This window comes from Topomyia yanbarensis, chromosome 2 (assembly GCF_030247195.1).
Source record: "Topomyia yanbarensis strain Yona2022 chromosome 2, ASM3024719v1, whole genome shotgun sequence".
NCBI classification, from domain to species: domain Eukaryota; kingdom Metazoa; phylum Arthropoda; class Insecta; order Diptera; family Culicidae; genus Topomyia; species Topomyia yanbarensis.
This window is the reverse complement of record NC_080671.1, coordinates 319,333,066-319,348,449: the sequence shown is the minus strand read 5'-3', so window position 1 is coordinate 319,348,449 and position 15,384 is coordinate 319,333,066. Positions and strand designations below refer to the sequence as shown.

Below are 15,384 nucleotides of genomic sequence, written 5' to 3'. Positions count from 1 at the left end.
GTTGTGTTTAGTTGTTCAAAGGATAATGAGGGGGGTATTTTGAAAGACTAGGGATAAAGTTTGGACAGTTTTTATCAAGAAAGACTAAATAAATTATACACCCAAAACATTTACCCAATGCAAATAATGCATTACATCGTTTCGTGAATATTTCAATATGAATCTTGACCAAATATAGCCTTGGGATTATATCAACACAACATAATGCGTTCCTCAAAACCATCAATATCCAAATTTAAATGCCCCTATCTTTTCTCTTATCATTCCCAGAAGTGCCCTCTTCCGGCTACCGTACCCCAACGATGGTTTGATACGACTCCAAGACGAGACAAAACATCTGTCGAATGAACCAACAACACGAGATCTACAGTACAACATCACACGCGCAGCGCGGTGTGTTCCCGATCCGTATCTGAGCCGTACTACGAAATCGTCTGGAGGAACCCCTGCCGGCTCGAGGAAAACCGCCCGGCGTCCCAATACTTGATACATCCGTTCGAATCTGTAATCCTGGCCGTTGATTCCTGATGCCGGAAACTGAAGTTTATATCCCCCCCCGTTCAGTCTTGTCCACCCTCTCTCCCATGTCTCTGATACACAGATGTATGTCTTCACCCCCTTCTCCCCTTGAATATCTTCCCAAAACTTATGTGCCCCCCTATCTTCTAGTGTTAGTTGATCAATCCATTCGAATCTGTAATCCTGGCCGTTAATTCCTGATGCCGGAAACTGAAAGTTTATATCTCACCCCCCCCCCCTTCAGCCTTGTCCACCCACCCTCCCATGTCTCTGATACACAGATGTATGACTTCACCCCCTTCTCCCCTTGAATATCTTCCCAAAATTTATGTGCCCCCCTATCATCTAGTTTTAGTTGAACAATATTTAATCTCGTTAAGAAATGCGCAACAGTACCACTACTTTAAAATAGTCCTAATTAATTCCCCTTAATCTTGAACCACTCTTTCTAGTTATCTCTAGTTAATAAGCTTGTAAAATGTTCCGCTTAGTTAATAATTATTTTTTCTACAATCTCCCTTCTAAAAATCATAAAGTGAATTACTATACAAAGAACACACAAATGACCCGTCCCCCAAATCTTACGAATATTATATTATACCCTCTTTTATATGTATAAGTTAGCTGTAGTTTTTTTTTTTTAGTTTTATTATATAAAACAAAATAATATTGAAATGTGTATCCCCCTAGTTTTAAGAAATTCAAAATGTAAAACAATGAAAAAATGGCACCTTTAAGCTAACGCATACGTGCCTTATCAAATAAACAAATTGAAAAAAAAAAACACAACATAATGTGTGATGAAACAAATTGAATGACAATACACGTTACAGTATAATAAATTGGCTTGTAAAAGTGTTAGTACATTTTGCTTGCCTCGCTTTTGCCCGATAAGGCGTATTCTACACAAATATGTCTCATTGGTGTTTGTACAAACTTCTGTTTTCAAACACAGTAACGCTATTTTGTCTGCAAACATTTCATACATGCTGTGCCCTGGTACATATTTAACATATTCACCAGTATGTGTTTGAATTACGCAGTGAGCTTTTCCTACAGCGAATAGTCTACATAGCAAAAAAAAAACGAAAATTAACTTAAGCGTATTTCATAATTTCGCAGAAAAACTATTCGTATGTTTCACGAATAAATTTATGCTAAAATGCTATTCTGCTAGAGGTTAGGGCGCTATTCATTCAACTTTCAGCCTACATATATTATTTTTACACTATTTTATACGAAACGGTGTTGAGGAAAGAGAAAACTCACATTGTTTTACATATAAATGCACGAGCCGCAACTTGATGCGATTAGATTGTTCGCACTCAAGTGAAGCTTATGTATGCCACTTAGTAATCAAATAGTTATGTGCCGCTTTAGCTCAGTCAACAAAGGGGTGTCATTGGAGAGTCAATATTTGTCGGTTCAAGTCTTGGTATATTATTTTTCGGGAATGTTTTTTTATATTGATATAGGCACTAACGCATACATAAGTTATTTTTAGTAGGGTAACCAACCTAATTTGAACCCCTACATATTTTGGACCCTGTTAATGTATTTGCCTCCTATACTGCCTAGTTTCTCTGAATTTGTTTGGTTTGATGCAGCAATTACATTCCTAGGGTTGTCTATTAAGTTTCAATATCATTAGTTCATCTCTAATTGCTTAAAATTAAACAGAATCCACAGTTTTCAAAAATATCACCGAAAACGTTTCATGTTTCAACGATAGCCAAGAGGAACCGGTGGAAATGATACATATTGAAATTGGATTTAAATCTACAATTATAATATTTTTATCGATTTAATTAGTTTGTCTGATTTGGTATTATGCATGTTACGTGTTTGAAAAGCTTCGTATTGTTTTATCTACAAAATCTTAAATAAATGGTGTCTACAATATGTCTTAAAAAGTTGATATCAACTTATCTTGGACACCCCTCGATTTTCTTTCTTGACAGCTATTTGTTTATCGAGTTAGAATAATCAATAAGTGAAAAATTTCGTAACGGTAGGTCGCCTGCTGTTTTTGGTCAAATTATTTAAAAATGTTCAAACCAATGGATGTCGAAAAACAAACGATTGAGGAACATTTTATTGAAGACTATAATATGACCAAAGAGGAGACTTCTGAAATCCATGTTGAAGAACATTTGTAGTTCGAATTTGTTGAATTCGACGAGCTATATGTTGACAAATGTAAGAGACATATCACAGCTGAATAATGATAATAAGAGTGTGCTTGCTGAATTCCTAGAATCTCCAGAAACACTCACACGAACAGAAGCATCACGATTCAAGCGACGTAGTCCTGCTGTTTTAACATTGCACCGAACAGTTGAATACCACAAGGTGAAAACTGAAGAATAAAGGAAGGTAAAAGAAGAGAAACAAAAAAAACTGAGCTTAGAAAGAATAACAAGAAACCACCTCGTAAACAAAAGAATTAAAAATTAATATTTAGTACAAGAAGATTTCTGACGAACTTTGAACCTTGATTTATCATCCGCTTGAGGATGTTACTCCATAATACTGCTACAGATGAATTGTTACACGAAATATATTATTGTTAACTCCATTGCATAACATTTAATGCTGCTTTGTTAAGTCTGCAGTAACCTAATTGTACCGAAAGTTTTTCTATTTCTCAAAATGATAGAACTAAAAAAATACTTCATGCAGTCAGCCTAATGAATTTCTGCCAGAAACAATATATGCATTATACCAGTTATATAATTCTGCTTATTTGCATGTAAGGGGAGAAAAAGTATCAAGCCAATTTAGCGAAATAATTTTTTTGCTTGTTCGGTACGAGATTTACTCCTATACTAATGGAATTTTATGAGTTTTAGGATTTTAGACGATCTATTGGTGTTCAATTGTGATCACCGCAAGTCTCTTAAATAAAATAGGGTTTCGAGGAAAATGCCATAACTCTGCAAATTATCAGTATATTTTTATGAACTAATGCATAGGATAAGCTAAAAAAAATGCTATCTAAATACTGTAACATTGATATAATAAAACCATTGCTTTATGCTTTTACGTAAATTCAAATTTTCTTGAACTTTTTTCTCGCCACAAGGTATGTAGCCCGTTAATCCAAGGCAGAGTTATTTCTCCAGCGGAAACATAGGTACACTCAAGTTTTGTGATGTTCCAAGAAGTGCTGGAAACTCCTTATTTGAACTTAGTTCTTTCTAGATCAGGAGCTGTTTGTTTCGTTTTTGCACCAGCACTTCCTCAAGCTCTATGCTATAGATTTTGAATGAAAACCCAATTCTTCTACACTGAGGAGTAAATGAGGTAAAACCACTCTTGCGCGTAGAGGGGATCAAACCTGTAACCAAATTAGGTTTGGAATTTTCGTTTCATTTTCAACTCATCAGAATCCGACACAAACTTAGAGCTAGAACTAAGCTAGCGCCAGATTGGCACTAGATCCAAAAACGGAGACACAGTTTGTGTTCCTGAGCAAACCCCTAATTAGACGGGTTGTCCGGCAGGGAAAGGAGCTCTGATTAAGCGGATGAGAATTATTGAAATTGAAACTTTGTTCGGATAACCATATTGTTTGCAATTAATGCAGTTTAAGACCCGGAGCACAAAATGTCAAACAATCAACCGAAAAATTTAAGGGTTGTGTGCAGGACACGACCACGGCGACATTGAAAATGTAGTGTGCAATAATTCACGGCGTCGGCGGTAAAACATGATGATGAGTTACGTTCTATCTCGGTAAACTTGGGTGGAAAGCCCAACTCCTACCAGCAGAAGGCAATGGATTCTTCACATTTCCTTTCGATCATGGCCATATGAGCCTGCCTAGTCCTATTTTTCCGTGTTATGTTTATAACTGATTCGCTCTAGAATACCTATCTTTCAATTGCATTGCTTCGTTTCTCTTAGTCTTAAATTTGACGAAAACAGCCCACAAAATCGATACAATAATCGAAATATCGTTTACTCTCTTCGCGGATATGGACGGAAAGAGTATTCATTTTGTCGAGTTGTCGTTGACAACCGGGTTGTCAAACATGAATTGAGTTATTTGATGCCAACGAAAAGTGCACATATTTTATTTGTTTGGATACAAAAAGAACTAAAAAGAACTACTTAGTCAGTGCGAAACCATGTATGGTGCCAGGGGCCATGTATAAATGACGTAGCACTTTTAGGGGTAGAGGGGTGCAGCAAATTTGTGACGATGTGATGACGAGGGGGAATATTGTGACAAAATGCTACGAGGAGGAAGGAGAGGTTGAAATTCGCCGAAAAAAGCTACGTCTTTTGTGTACGGCCCCAATGGGTAGGGTACGATATGGGTTGAGCTAACTAGGGCTCAAAATTTTCAATATGCTCAAATTTTAATGTTTTATGCGGAACGAATACCTAAATGAATCGAAATGAGCAAGAGAGTATGCCGGTGTAAAAATACTGAGTTTCAAAGTGTTCCACGAAGCTCAAAACAATCGGCTTTAGAGAATCGTCGATTTGTTTTTTGTCAGTTTAAAAACTCTAGTGTCACAAAAAGCAACGCGGTACTAGATTTATCGCAACGGCATGCTGACTAGCACTGACACTGAGTGCCGTAACTCTCCAGTTGTGGTGTGCAAAGCAGTACACAGCGCACGGTATAATTTAAATTTATCTGTCGGCTACTGCTATCGTCTCCGCTCCGACGTTCGACCAGAGAATGAGCAAGCGCGAGCAATGCTGAATGTTATATATCCGAGAATGACGTCATCGGCAAAATCAATACAGCCAATCAGAGCCATGGAAAGGAGACATCACCAGGGTTGCCACTATTTTTCAAAGAAAATCTGGCAGTTCAACTGAAAATGTCTGGCAAAATCTGGCACTTGACAGTTCCCTTAAAGTGATCGAAACTTGGTATAGATTTTAGTTTTCATAGAACCGGCATCAAAGGATTTTTTTAAAATTTGGAATATTATTACCCAAATTTCCAAAATGTGTGTGTAGCAGCTTCTAAAATTTAAAAATATGGCAGAATGAGAAGTTTGTCTTTTTCTCTGGAAGCTGCCAAAAACTCTGGCTGTGCCAGATAAATCTGGAATAATGACACCCCTGGACATCACGAGCGCTTGGCCGCTGGATGCCTAGACCTGCCGTCGTCCCCACCCCCAGCGGTAGCAGTGATCAAATGCAGCACTCATTGCAGCGCATTGTCGACATTCCTAATTGTTACTGCTGTTCTTTACGGCCCGACGTTCGATGGGAGAATGAACTCGCTCGAGGAATGGCACGTCTTTAAACAGTCGAGTATGACGTCATTCATAGAAGCGTAATGTGCTGGGTGCTCAAATCTGTCGTACAAGATGCTATAGGCACGATGTTACTTGTCTGGCAAAAGAGCAACAACTGATTCAAACAGGCACGCGGCATATTTATTTATAACTTTTCGTGTTCGTTTGAAACACTACGGTGCTCCCTATCGTCGGCTCTGCCGGGGATAGATTGACTGATGTATGGGAGTTTTCACGTTTTCCGAGATCTATTCATTTGTGCTTGTTTTTCAATAGTGTCCTATTGAAATACAAAAATACTATAGCAATAAAACATAATTTCAGTTAACTCCGAATTGTATGGTGATAACCAGACGGAAATCCGTTCATAAATAACAAAGTTATTAGCGTTCAAAATAGTGACGCAAAAACGTGACATCGTTTGATTTTAGATTTTAGAATGACACCCTGCCCCAGATAGTGCAGTTAGACATTTTCAATGTCAAAAGTAGTTTGTGAAAGCAGACCCGACGAAGGTCATCCGATTGATGTTTGGGTAGATATAGGACTTACTCCCGGCAGCTGCAATTGATGCTGAAGTTAATAGTTTACAGTCGAGTATCTCCACTGCCTGAAGCAAAGGGTCCTTGAACAATTAACCTTGTGTTTCAGCAGATAATCGTAAATCATACTCGAATCGATTGCCACACCACCATTCTCAACTTCATATGCGGGTACGTACACGCTGTAATCCTGCGTAAAAGACCGGTAGCACGCAATAGATTTTCCCTGCTATAGATTTGTTGCACCACGCTAAGCTTAACTGGGCGAATTTTGAATATTTCTTTCACTCGATCCATCAGGGGTTTAGAGATCGTTAAAAGATTTAGAAATTGTTCGTCTTTAGCCAGAAAGTAGATCACAAAAAGTACGATCGTGGTGTATGGAGAAATTTTCAGTCGAGGAGGCGATTTTACATGAATTTCATTATAAGCGTAATCTGCAACATCAATTTCATCTTGAGGACAATCTTCTCACGGGAAATTTATTTTGCATAGAAAATCTAGGTACAGAGTAGTAACACAAGGGTTGAAGAATGGAAATTAGGAAAAGCATCGATTACAAGAAATATAATGGTTAGTGATACTTGTCACTATTCTACGGATTTCGAACGGCTCAAAAGATAAATATCATATTTTTCTACATCTCGGAAAACGGCTATTCGTACAAATGTATGAGAAATACAAAAAACACAAAATGGCACTTTGCACAATATTAATAGCGATTACCGTTCCCCGAAGATAGAAAATGCCATAGAAAATGGGATAGATATGCGATAATGGGCAGTTTAAGACTGGTAAACCAAATCTAAGCAGTACTATCAGACTATATTGCAAACGATGCATCTTCTAAAACAGTAGTTGCAGAATTTTTCGACGTTTTGTATATTATATCCATTGTACTTAATACATACATGGAGACTTGTATTGTGCATCAGCTAAATGCAAACCAGTTCACCAAATTTAAAGACACCTGTGAAAATAAGTCGTAAACAAGTCCAACAGTCATTATTCCATAATGAACATAATGCTCATAATGCGACAACATATGCATAACCTTCAAAATAACCGAAATATAGCGGATTGTGCAGTGGTTCATATAAAAACACTGGTCGATAATTTTCGCTCTCTAGTTAGTCATTAGGCGTGGCGTCATGAAATGAGCCATGGTGTTTTGCATGTGTCAGGTAGATACATATTATCAGAGAATCGAAGCACATTTATTGCAAACCGCGAGAGTCGATGTTCCGATCGCGATCATGCCCGAGCGCGCCTGGATGTGTGCAAGATCGTAGTGGGTGAATGCGCGCTCGAACGGGAGGAAGGTAGGAGAAATTAAAACCGAAAGAAAAAAAAATCCAACGGTACATACCATCATCGTGGGCTGCGTTTACTTCCCATCCAGCCAGAGTTGAGTCAGTTCATTTTTACCTTTCATCGACTGTGAACATAGCTTACGCGGTGCGCGTGATTTGTGGCCAACTTTGTGAAATTTTGTGAGTGGGTGCGAAAATGCATAAATTGTTGGAATGAAACGGAATATTTTTTGGAGGAAAATTCACACCTGTATAACGATGAGAATAATAATTTGCAACACTATAATCGGAGGGAGTTTGTGTTAACAGTATTTCATTCAAATGATGACCCACTTGTTAAAGCGAAGTGCGTAAATTTAATACGTGAAGAATTTGGCATAAGTGAAAATAGAAGTGATCAAAAGGGAACGGCAAACAGCACAACTGGGCCAGTGGGTGGAATCTTCTCTCCATATCGGATTAAGCCACCTAATTGGATTTCATTTTGGAGCTTTCGATCATTTGCTCTATTGGATGCTGCGTGAATAACCGAAAAACGCGGGTAAGCCTGATGACTAAAGGTGTAGGTTAAGGTCGTTGCACCGGTTCCAGTGCGTTATTTAGTTTTTTTTATACCTGTTTCTTGTTCGTTGTTGTATCATAACCCCGACCAAGAGTTGCTTCAGAGAGAAAGAAAGTGAGAAACATATTTTTTCCGTCAACCGCTAATTGGCTGGAATGGAAGAGAAGTGTTTCAGATATGCTTTGTGGAGGCTTCGTCTGAGTCGAGACGGGCTCAGTTGCTTATGCAATTGGGGCGAGTAATTTTCGCATGTCTGGGTTTCTTACGTCTTGTTTTTGCCAATTTTACTTTTCATATGATCGAGAAATTAGTTTAAAACAAACTTAGCTAACACAACAGCTTCCGTTATTCGATATTCGAAATTGCCAAGTTTAGAGGAAATTTCAGGCAGAGCCTTTTATTGAAGCGGGGGAATCAGAGATCTCTAGGTTTAATAATATTTACTTCCAATAATATTTATTTAAATTTTTCTTTGTCTTCATATAGTTTTGTTGATACTGAGGCAGTTAGGGATATCATCTAATCCAGACAATAAATAGGGACATTTCATCTGAAAAATCAAAATTAATCTGCAAAAATAATTTCACAAATATATAGTAAACTTTCATTGTTATTGGATATTACCAATTTCCCAGCCATACATATTTAATCAGTCACATGATAGTGGTGAAATTACCATATTGCGCAAACCACACTGAGAATGGACAATAAATTTGTATATACAGTGAAGACCCACTTTCATTCCTTGGCTTATTTTTGGCTTTCAAAATGGGGACATTGACAAAATCGAGACATTTTTTATTAAACCTCAGCTGCTAAAATTTTCTTCTTTATTATTTATGTTTCTTAAAATAAAAAATAGTATTTTTAAAATAGATAATCTTCAACTAAATATGTAGATACTACGACTTCGTATCCATACATTCAATATTAAAATCGCAATAATGCTGTTCGTCATTGTGTATGTATGTTTTGTTCAAAGAATGAGGTTCGGGTGTGATTGACTGCACAAAGAATTTTTTTTAATTATGGAGGTTTTAACCTTAGGGTCATTCGCCTCTTTTAGGGTTAGAAAAATCTCTTTCGAAAAATTTCTAACCCTATGTGCGGGGTTGGGAATCGAACCCAGGCGAGCTGCGTACAAGGCAATCGATTTACCAACTACGCTATGCCCGTCCACAATGAAAATATTTATGTCAATGTACAAGGAAAATTACTTGGGGAATTATTCTCTCGATAAACAGTAAATTGAAAAAAAGTTCGTCAACTGCGAAAAAACACTAGGAAGCATTTTTCGGATGTACTACTTTATATTCAAGAAAAATATGTAATGGAGCCTTACCGCTGGTTTGGAAATGCGAAGTGGGAGGAAAGGGAGGATTTGTTGATAGTAATGGATCGATAGTATATACCAACTGTCTGACTAAACAGTAAACTATATACTGAACTGATATGAAATTGTAGTAGGCGATCTAGTGAAATTAGAATTATAGTTGCATAAAACTGACAAAAAAGGATCAAAATCATGTAAAAACTATAATTTTCAAAATGCTCTCAAATAAACGGTTGGACGCGGTCGATGAGTAGCGGAGAGTGGAGATAGATGAACCACGGGGATAGGTGAACCACAAGGTCATACCCTGGTGATTTTTACGCCTATATTTTTTCTTGTTAGCTCTTTCGGTAATCTAACCACACACGAATTTGCGATAGCGTCAAACGTTTGTTAACGCTTTCAAAATAATCAGTTTTTTGTCGTTAAAGTGGGTATATGTTTTTCAATGTGGATGTCATACCACAGTTTACAAATTAAATGATATTTCGTACTTTCAAAACAAAAGACATAAACGATAATTTTGGAACCACTTATTTTGAAGGTTATACATTTGTAAAATACTAATAATTATGACCATACGTAAATTTCCATTGCCAGAGGTATTATATATGGTAAAGCATTGTTTGTTCGTTCAAATTCGACATCAGAGAATACTACATTTCAAAAGGCCCAAGAATTATTGCAGGTGGTAAAAAAGTTGTTCATGTATCCCATCTCCCCCTATCTGCCGGCGATGGACTGACAATTGCCTATAGCTTCGTATGCTTTCAACTTTTTAACTCCTTTTTGGTCGAAAACGTCATATATAGGAACTAAAACCTGTTTTAATCCAACTGGCGGTGCAATTGTGCCTTTCTCAATCATGAATACGAGAATTTGTTCGTTGTTTATATTCATTAAAAGCTTTCAAATGTATATATTACATTTTATTATTCATGCCATGACAACAATATACAAGAAAAGAAATCATTATTCGAGTTCTAAAATTTAGTAAAAGAAAAAACAGCCACGGTAATATTAAATTGAAAAATGGTGCGAAATCGGCGAAGTCCCAAAAAGTCGATTTTTATAAAAACATTTTTTTTTCGAGATAACATAAAATCTCGACGTTTCATGCATTTTAAAGATGTTTGGAATCAAGAATACGAATTCGATTACTGAAATTTCATGGGCTCTCCCCTTTGAAAAAAAATTTTTGGGTTTCGGCTTATATGGGAATTTCATATGTGACCGGATGGTTCAGTCGATATTTCCGGAACCATATAAGCGATAATGTAGGCTACAATTATGGAAGTTTGTATGAAATCTACTTTTATAGTAGGTTTTAGGCTAGTGAGAGTAGAAAAAGGCTCAATAAGCCGTCCCGGCTTCCTCTTTACACCACTATCGAGTCGTATTGCAATGAACAGCTTAACCTTCCGGAAGTCGCGCTAGTGCACTGAGTGCACGTTGCTCTGAAAATCTAACGAAATCGTCTTAGAGCAGTTGCGGCTGCTTGTTCAGTGAGCCATTTGCGCGACTTTCGGAGGGTCAAGGCAACTTTCTGTTTTCGTCGTCTGTATACTCGAGATCCCAGCATTTCTCGGCAAAATAACTTCTTTATTCTCCGAATTGTGAAAAGCAGCGGGAAATGGAAGCTCTATTGGCTTAGTTTTTTCTGTAATAAATCATCTTGAATATAATAAAGAACGTCTGCTTTGTTATTTTCTTTCTTCTCTAATGATATTACATTTTATTTTGTTTTGTAGAAATTGTGGGTTATTATGGGGTTATTTGAGGGTAACAAGTAACTTTCATATGAGCTTTAAACTATTCAACGAATAATTGTATTTTCCGATAGCGTGTGAAAAGTGCTTATAGTATCCGTATAACTAACCAAAAATAAAAATTGCTGTTATTCTATTTTTATGAACCGTGCGGTTGAGGAAAGATAGCGCTAGCGCATACGAGGCTAGTTTACAGTAGTCATCACTGTGCAAACACAGTCATGAATTATTTTTAATTTTTGGAATTCACTCCAAAGCAAGATAATTGATTGATGGAGTCTGACGTGCCTCAAGGAAGTCATCTGGGTCCGCTACTGTTTATTTTATTCGTAACGATTTGTGCTCCAGTTTTCTGTTCCCTAAGTATAGTTTCACTAATAATTTGAAATTCTTTCATGTGATTTCGTCTGCAGTCGCTTGCTTTAAGCCGGTATTGATATACTGCTGTCGGTGATGCACTAATAATGTTGGAAGAAAAAAAATGAATTTCTGCAATTTGAACCATAAGTTTTAAAAGCGTAATAACTATTTTTTGGAAAACTCGTAGTTAGTTACCGCCTTTGACAACGTTTGACAAACTTTGAACGTACTGCGCAAACCCGGGGAGGAACCAACCGCTTCTAAATTTTGCACAGGAACTTTGGACCACAAAAGGAACTCAAAAAGCTGTACCAAAAATGACGTATGTCGAGCCATTCTGGTGAGCACCTTATCATGCTATACAAATCAATCGCGTCGGACGAATTCAGCGTTTGCAATCACTGTCATGGACTGATCTGGTTCGTCTAACCTCCATTCCCTCCCTATGAACAATTGCGCGGGGAATGCGGGTGTGAGGGTAATCTAAGAGGAGGGGTGTTAGGAAGAGGGAGGAGGGACTTTATGAGAGAAGCAATATCCAACCACACATTATACTTTCCATTTGAGACTTGGTTTGTGACGGTGCAGTCATCAGCGTCAGAACCGATGTTACTTTGATTCTACGATATGCCTGGAATCCGGGACTTTCGGAAAAATCGATAGTGGACAATATACTCAAAGAATCTTTGATTGACCGTCAGTGATCTAGACCTGCGAATCGAAGTAATTTTATGTTCATTTCAATAGATTTTCAACCTCTGAAGTATTACTGTTGTACCGGTTTATATGAGAAATTCGTATGTAACCATAGCACTTACCTATAACTCCGGAACCAAAAGTCCGAACCAACCGAAATTCAATAGTAGAGAATGGGAGTATTGTAGCTATCATTTGAAATCAGATTTGCAAAAATCGGTCAAATATTCACTGAGAAAGGAACTTGACGAACTCCCCGGGAGCATTGCGAACCGTCGTAGGTGGCCAATGTGGTTAAAGCTACTTTGATTCGTCATGAGTGATCTTGAATCCTCAAATCCAAGTAATGCTGCATCCATTTTAAGATGTATTGCATCATTTGGATCTGATGGAAGTACCAGTTTATATGGGAATTTGCTGTGTGACCGCATTCTTCCACCTGCAACTGCGGAATCGGAGGTCGGATCAACTAAAAATATCAGTTTATAGGAGTTTATACCTTTCATTTGAAGTTAAGTTTGTGCAAATCGATCAAGTCCCCCTGTGAGGCAATTGGGTGAAATTATTTGACACACACATACACACAGAGATTTTGTGATCTCGACGCACTGAAGCGAATGGTATATGATATGAGGCCCTCCGGGCCTCAGCTGTAAAACTGGTTTGTGAAGTAATTGCATATTTTTTTCTTTGTATGAGAAAGGTAGAAAGGTTCAGGGTTAGTGGCATGGTTGTTTGTGATTTCATTCTTCAACTCATAACTCCGATTCACATGGAAGTTGACAGCTTTTAGTAAGGATACTATATCTTCGATTTTAGACTAAGTTTGGGAAAATCGGGGAAGCTATTCCGGAAAAAAATGGTTGAAAGTTAGAGAAGAATAAAAATACTTATATAAATAAATAAATAAATAAATAAATAAATAAATAAATAAATAAATAAATAAATAAATAAATAAATAAATAAATAAATTAATAAATAAATAAATCAATAAATAAATAAATCAATGAATAGATAAATATGTAAATAAATAAAAAATAACTTTGAGGTGCAGCAAACAGATTGTCCTTTTACGCAACGTATTCTATACTATTCTACTAAAATCAAAGAGAATAAAATGAAATTGAAAGCACCGTCAACCAGCTTTGGGCTTGTAGTGGTATTGCATACACTCAGGTTTTTTTTACGCGGGGGATACAGGCCGCGTAAATGAAAACCGCGTAAATTTCAAAATCCCCGTAAATGAAAACCGCGTAAATTTCAAAATCCGCGTCAATGAAAACCGCGTAAATTTCAAAATCCGCGTAAATGAAAACCGCGTAAATTTCAAAATCCGCGTAAATGAAAACCGAGTAAATTTCAAAAACCGCGTAAAAAAACCGCGTAAAAAAATACCGCGCAAAAAAAACCGCGTAAAAAAAACTTGAGTGTACTGAAATTTATCCCTTTTCGGCGCTCTCAAAAACAGCACTGAAGTTCGGGAAACTTAAGATAATTTGCCACTACAGTAGAATGTTCTAAGTTCTCTACTGGCAATCCACGATTAATAAAACGATCGTCTTGATCTCCTGACTTATTTTGCAACAACTACCAAGCTGAAGGTGAATCATTTCACTTTCTATTCACGCACTGTGTGAAGTGAGAAATTGAGTAATGTTAGGCTAAGCTAATAATTATAAACGATTGAACCGGTCAATCATTGGCAATGTGGAAGAGCACAAAGCTGCAAACAACGAAAAAAAAAAAAAAAAAGGTGTATTACGATTTTGTTAGTGTAATCGATCATCCTTAATTGATATTCACCAACACACCAAGAAACGAGCTTGAGCTACGAAATTTGCAAGCGGTACTTGTTCGGTTTATGTATGTATATTAGAGTGACAGAAAAAAAAAATGACCCCCATCGGCCCGCCCCTGAGTCGATTCCTAGTCCCACCAGGAGTGTCTGCTCCAAATTTGAGCCAAATCGAACAAGTCTAGCTACCGGACCAACGTGCTTGAAGTTTGTATGGGATTTTTCGACAATTTACATGGAGAAAACCCACTTGCGAACATTTTCACCGCTAGGGGGCACTGTATACATCAGTTTATCACCAAAAGTGAAACTTAAGAAGATAATTCTATTATCTACAACTTTGTTGAAGACTGCAAAGCGATCTGACTCGAACAAGAAAAGTTATTAAACTTATAACGAAGTGATGTCTGAGTCAGTTTTGCATGGGGCCTAGCAGTGCATGGTAGTGTATCAGTATTAGGTTCTAACAAACTAAACATTTTTATGGAATAATTGTTAGATTTAGCTCACTAGTGTTTTCGGAAGAATTGTAGTACATAATACGAGTTATGTTTTGGTTAGAAAACTTTAGTTCCAGCTGTGACCGCATAGATGGCGCCAACACTAACTTTTCAACGGAGAGAGATAGAAATTAGGTGTCTTCTACAAAGTTGTAGAACAAGATTTTTTCAGTAATTTTGCCAAACATCTCGATATTCTATCTCTCTCCGTTAAAAAGTTAGTGTTGGCGCCATCTATGCGGTCACAGGTGGAACTAAAATTTTCTAACCAAAACATAACTCGTGTTATGTACTGCAATTCTTCCGAACATACTATTCAGCTAAATCAAACCGTTATTCCACAAAAATGTTTAGTTTGTTAGAATCTAGTACTGATATACTACCACGTACTGCTAGGCCCCATGCAAAACTGACTCAGACATCACTTCACTAAAAGTTTAATAACTACTTTCAACAAAGCCGGATTGACTAGCAGTCTTCGACAAAGTTGTAGACAATTAAATTATCTTTCTTATTTTCACTTACAGTGATAATACGATGCATACAGTGCCACCTAGCGGTGAAAATGCGAGCTAGTGGGTTTTCTCCATGTAAATCGTCGAAAAATCCCATACAAACTTCAGGCACCTTGGTCCGGTAGCTAAACTTGTCCGATTTGCTTCAAATTTGGAGCAAGTACTCCTGGTGGGACTAGGAATCGACTCAGGGGTGGGCCAAGTGAGTTTTCA

At 37.3% G+C, this 15,384-nt stretch overlaps 2 protein-coding genes across 8 annotated transcripts in view; one reads left to right on the top strand and one right to left on the bottom strand.

Moving 5' to 3' along the window:
* LOC131683731 (flotillin-2) overlaps window positions 1-15,384 on the bottom strand; it is a 503,804-nt gene that overhangs the window by 63,589 nt on the left and 424,831 nt on the right. The gene's annotated exons all lie outside the window — the stretch shown is intronic.
* The window catches only part of LOC131683723 (glucose dehydrogenase [FAD, quinone]), a 107,988-nt gene that overhangs the window by 87,406 nt on the left and 5,198 nt on the right, over window positions 1-15,384 (top strand). Inside the window, exon 1 of one of the 2 annotated variants that reach the window (XM_058965960.1) lies at window positions 7,563-8,182. The exons of the other annotated variant lie outside the window; for it this stretch is intronic. The gene's annotated coding sequence lies outside the window, so the exon portion shown is untranslated. Of the gene's footprint in view, window positions 1-7,562; window positions 8,183-15,384 lie in introns of those variants that run through there. 2 annotated transcript variants of the gene reach the window in all.